The sequence below is a fragment of the Neovison vison genome, chromosome X (genome assembly GCF_020171115.1).
Source record: "Neovison vison isolate M4711 chromosome X, ASM_NN_V1, whole genome shotgun sequence".
NCBI lineage: Eukaryota > Metazoa > Chordata > Mammalia > Carnivora > Mustelidae > Neogale > Neogale vison.
Genome location: NC_058105.1, coordinates 66924085 through 66929670, shown reverse-complemented (window position 1 = coordinate 66929670; position 5586 = coordinate 66924085). Strand labels below are relative to the sequence as shown.

At 37.7% G+C, this 5586-nt stretch overlaps 1 pseudogene; it reads left to right on the top strand.

Moving 5' to 3' along the window:
* Positions 1-2844: 2844 nt before the first annotated feature.
* LOC122897716 lies at positions 2845-2937 on the top strand (annotated as a pseudogene).
* The last annotated feature ends 2649 nt before the right edge of the window (positions 2938-5586 follow it).

Genomic DNA, 5586 nt, shown 5'->3' with positions numbered 1-5586 from the left:
TAATTGTTACTCTAAAGTCAATTTCTGACATACTTGTTATATCCATATCCATTAGTTCTGTGGCAGAGGCCACAATCTCTGAATCTTTCCTTTTCTAGAGGTTCCTCACCTTGGCCATTCTGTCAAGGGGTGGTTCAGGGAATGTACAGAGTCCGAATTATTGAGCACAACCCAAGCAAGATGCACCTGTCTTATGAGGACCTTAGGGTTTTCAGCCTCTTATTCATCCAGCCTGTCTTCTGGGGGAGGGGTCTTCTGTGCTGTTACTCAGTCAACCCTGTTTGGTCATAGTTGTCCTGCCTCCTGTTGGGAGGGTTGGGGTCAGTGAAAACCCATTCGGGGGGTAGTGGTGGTGGTGGTGGCATTTGTTCTTTGGTGGCTTTCCCTTGCAGCTTTCCACATCTCTTCTGAGAGTCAGAGGAAAAGTGACTGTGTCCATATCTCTGTCTCAGAACAGAGAGATAACAGTCTGCTCTTCACTGAGCTCTCCAGGCTACACTGCTTCTGTTTCTGTGTGTGCTGCTAAAAACAGCAGTGTCCTGGGTTGTGCACCCCACAGCAGCACTCCCAGCCCTTGCTTCCATGCCAGGGCACATCTCTGCCCTTTGTGCTTCTAAAACCATAAGCCACCCCCAGTTTGCATGCATGCCCCCAAAGCTCCAGGTTTCAGTCTGGGGGCTGCCCTAAAGTTCTTTCCCCAGGCTATGAGCTACCCATCTGTGAGTGTTTGCCTGCTCCCCACCCTGGGAGACTTTTGCAGTCCTGTGTTATTTCACCTTCCCAGCTCAAGTGCTTATAGAAACTCCCTATCCTTTCCATTTATTTTCTGATATCTGCCTGTGGAATCATGGCTCCCTGTTTTATATCTTGAGACCAACCACCAAAGATATTCTGTTTGTAGAGATTCAGATATATCTTCTTATGTCTCATGGGTATTCAGAATGGTGTGGTAGATATCCAGCTCAATTCAGGGGACTGGTTGAAATAGGTCCCCTACTCCTCTGCCATCTTTTACCTTCTCCTGGATCATCTATCCATTGATGTAAGTGGAGTGTTATGGTCCCTGAGTATTATTGTATTATTTTCAATTTCTTCCTGTATGTGTGTTAATAGTTGATTTATGAATTTTGGTGTTCCCATGTTGGGTGCAAAGATATTTAAAATTGTTGTATGTTCTTGTTTGATTTTTCCCTTTAACATTATGTATCATTTTTGTCTCTTGCTACACTCTTTGTTTTAATATCTATTTTGTTTGATACATGCATTGCTATTCCAGCTTTCTTTTCACTTCCAGTTCCATGATAATGGTTTTTCAATCCCTTCACTTTTAATCTGCAAGTGTCTTTTAGTCTGAAGTGTGTCTCTTGTATGAAACATGTAGATGGAGCTTTCTTTTTTATTCATTCAGTCAGCCTATATCTTTTGATGGGAGTGTTTAGTCCTTTTACATTCAAATTATTGTTATGTATATATTTACTTCCACTTTTTTACTTGCTTTATGGTTGTTTCTGTAGTTCTCTTCTGTCCCTTGTGGTTTGATCCTTTCTTTAGTGATATGCTTAGATTTTTTTCTTTTTCTTTTTTTTGCATTTTTATTTTAGATTTTTAATTTTTCTTTACCATTAAGTTGATATATAACATTCTATGCATATAGCAGTCTATATTATAGTTGATGGTTACTGAAGTTTAAACCCATTCTAAAAGCACTTTTTTACTCCCCTGACCCACGTTTTATGTATATGATGTCATATTTTACATCATTTCATTTTGTGAATCCCTTGTCTGATTTATAAAATTATGATTTATTTTCTTGCTTTTGTGCTTTAACCTCTATACTGGTTTTATAAGTGATTAATCTACTATTTTTATTGTGTTTGTATTTACCAGTGAAAATTTTTCCTTTCCTTACTTTCCCAATATTCATTATGACCTTTTCTTTCCACTCAAAGAACTTCCTTTTACATTTCTTGTGAGGCTGGCTTAGTGGTGATGAACTCCTTTAACTTTTATTTGTCTGGGAAACTCTTTATTTCTCCTTCTATTCTGAATGATAACCTTGCTAGAGAGAGTATTTTGGTTGCATATTTTTTTCCTATATTCAACACTTTGAATATATGATGCCCTTCTCTTCTGGCCTGCAAAGTTTCTGCTGAAAAATCAAATGATAGACTTATAGTGTTTCACTTGTATGTAACAGCTTTCTTTTCTATGACTGCTTTTCAATTCTTTATCACTACATTTTACCATTTTAACCATTATGTGTCCTGGTGAGGACCTTCTTGGACTTGTTTTGTTAGAGGATTTCTGTACCTCATTGATCTGGATGTCTGTTTCCTTTTCCAGATTAGTGATATTTTTCAGTTCTTATTTATTTAAATAAATTCTCTTTTTCTTGTTTTCTCCTTCTGGGATCAGTATAAGGAAAATATTATTATGCTTGATGATGTCAATGAGTTCCCTGAAAACTTTCTCATTTTTTATTATTCTCTTTTCATGTTCAGCTTGGTTGCTTTCCATTATTCTGTCTTCTGCCATGATGATTTGTTTTTCTCTTTTCTTGTCTCTTGTTTATTCCATCTGGTGTATATTTATGTTATTGATTTCCTCATCTTTGATTGGTTCTTCTCTATATTTTCTGTCTCTTGGTTGAGATTCTGTCTCAGAATCTCACTGAGATTCTCGTCTCTTTTCTCAAGTCCAGTAAATATCCTTTTGACCATTACTTTCAGATCTGTATCAGGCATATTGTTTATCTATGTTTCATTAATCTCTTTTGCCATGATTTTGCTCTTTTTTCCATTTGGAACATATTTTTCTGTCTTTTCATTTTGTCTAACACTCTATATCGCTTCTTGGCCTTTTGGCTAAGATCAAGTGTAGTGTCTAACACTCTATGTTTCCATGTATTATGAAAGTCAGTTATATCCCCCACTCTTTAATGTAACAACATCATGAAGAAGATACCTGTAGTGCCCTGTAGTACAATATTCTCTATTCACCAGAACCAAGCACTTTAGGACTGTCTCCTATGTGTGCTTTTTGTGCCCTACTGCTGTGTTTGAGCTATGTTTGCCTTCAGCCCAGTCTGCTTCAATGGCCCCTTTTGTTTGTTGTTGGCATTGATTATTTCCTGTGCTGTTAACAGAGGCCAATCTGTACTCACCTTGGACTTACAGATGAGTCAAAGAAGATGGCTGCACTCAGCCCACTTGCTGGACTGTGGTTGTATCACACTGTAGTGTGTCTTTCTGCATTGTCTCCTGATAGGCTTTTGTGTGTATGTGTGTGTGTGTGTGTGTCAGGCTCATAGTCCAGCCATATTCCTGCCCCCAATCCATTTGTTGGTGTTATAGTAACCCCAAACTGCAGAGCTCTTTCCTTGTGCTGCACACTATGAGACTTCTTTGGTGTGTTGGGCCAGCTGGCAGATCAGATGTCTGTCTGCTGTCCACTACTGGGGCTACATTCAAGCTTGTGTGTGTGGTTATTTCCTCCTCTCCCCTGGAAAGAGTCACTTTGGAGTGGTGTTAGTTACTGTTGCAACTGCTTGCAAAATGAAATGTATGAGGGGCCCCTTTGGAGGGACTTTTGCTGTGTGGGACAGGTTGGTTTGAGCAAACCTGCAGGAGAATGTGGAAGCAGGGCACATGGTGTTAGCAAGGTATGTGTCTTTCCTTTGTCCCTTCAGGGGCCACTTGCTGGATAAGAACTGGCTGGAGTTACTTTGGAGAGACTTGTGTCAAGTGGGGCTGGATGGATGGGGTGGATTTTAGGAGAACTCATGGGTGGGGTGCATGGTGTTAGAAAGCTGTGTGGCTAGTGTTTATAATGGTTTCTGGATATCTAAGTCTGAGGGTGCAGGGTTTGGAAAAGAGAAATGGCACCCACCAGGTCTTTAATTATTAGAGAAACCTCCTAAAGATCCCTGACCCTCCACAAGCAGTAATATCTTGAAAGGAATCTCTTTTCTAGGGAGCGTGACTCAACTAGGGGCTTAAAGTATTCAGATAACTATGTTGTAAACAGATGCACTATCATTCAGACTTTCTTATTACATTTATAGAGCACAGGCAGAGTAGGTTTAGCATAATTCTTAAGGGACAAAGGATTTGCAGAATGGTAAATGAGCATTGGCTTCAACTTAAATTCACCAGCTGCATTAGTTTCTAACAAGAGAGTCAGCGGTCCTTTGAAACTTTCAAGCAAGGCATGGACTTCTCTCTAGCTAGAAAATTTTTAGATGGCATCTTAATAGAAAGTTGCTTGGTATGCAGTGAAAATCAGTTATTTAGTGTAGCCACCATTATTAGTTATCTTAGCTAGATCATCTGAATAACTTGGCTGTGTCTTCCACATCAGCACTTGCTGCTTCACCTTGCACTTTTATGTTATGGAGATGGCCTTTTTTTTAAAACCTCATAAGCCAGTTACTGCTCTCTTCATATTTTTCATCTGCAGCTTCCTCACTTCTCTAAACCTTCACAGAATTAAAAAGAGTTAGGGCCTTGCTCTGGATTAGGATTCGGCTTAAGGGAATTTTTGGCTGGTTTGATCTTATATTCAGACCACCAAAACTTTCTCCATATTATCAGTAAGGCTATTTGACTTTGTTATCATTTGTGTGTTCACTGGAGTATTATGTTGAATTTATTTTAAGAACTTTTTAATTTTTTTGCATTCAAAATTTGTCTGTTTAGTGGAAGAGACCTAGCTTTTACCCCATTTTAGCTATCATTTCTAGCTTTTGATTTTAAAGTGAGAGAGCTTTTCCTTTCCTTGAAGACTTTGGGGCCATTGTAGGATTATTAGTTAGCCCTGTTCTAATATTGTTGTTCTCAGGGAATATGGAAGCCCAAGGAGACAAAAAGATATGGAAGAATGGCCAATGGTAGAGCAGTCAAAACATACACATTTATCAACTAAGTCTGATATGGAAGTTTCATGGCATCCCAAAATAATTACAATAATGACATCAAACATTACTTATTACAGAAAACTATATAAAAAAGTAATAAGGATAGAATCTGAAATATTGCAATAATTACTGATATGTGACACAGAGACATTAAGTGAACAAATGCTGCTAGAAAAATGGTGCAGATAAACTTGCTTAATTCAGGGTTGCCACAAAACTTCAATTTGTAGAAAATGCAATATGTATAAAGTATAGTAAAGACCAATAAAACAAGTTTTATGTATATATAAACTTACTTTATATATTATATATTTATATAATTTATATTATATATATTTATATATATATTAACAAGCCTGTATATATTTACCTGTTCCAGTGAGGTTTTCACTTTTTCATGTTTGTAATTAGTGCCATTTCTTTTCAACTTAGATAAATCCCTTTAACATTTCTTTTAAGGGTGCATGACAGATGAATTCCTTCAGCTTTTGCTTAACTGGAAAACTATTGATCTCTCTTTCAATGAGAATTCTTCATTGGGAGTTCTTGTTTGTTTGTTTGTTTGTTTTTCTCATTTGAGCACTTTGAATATGCTATGCTTCTCTCTTCTGTGTGCAGAATATCTGCTGAATAATCTTCTCAGAGCCTCATGGGGTTTCCCTTGTACATAA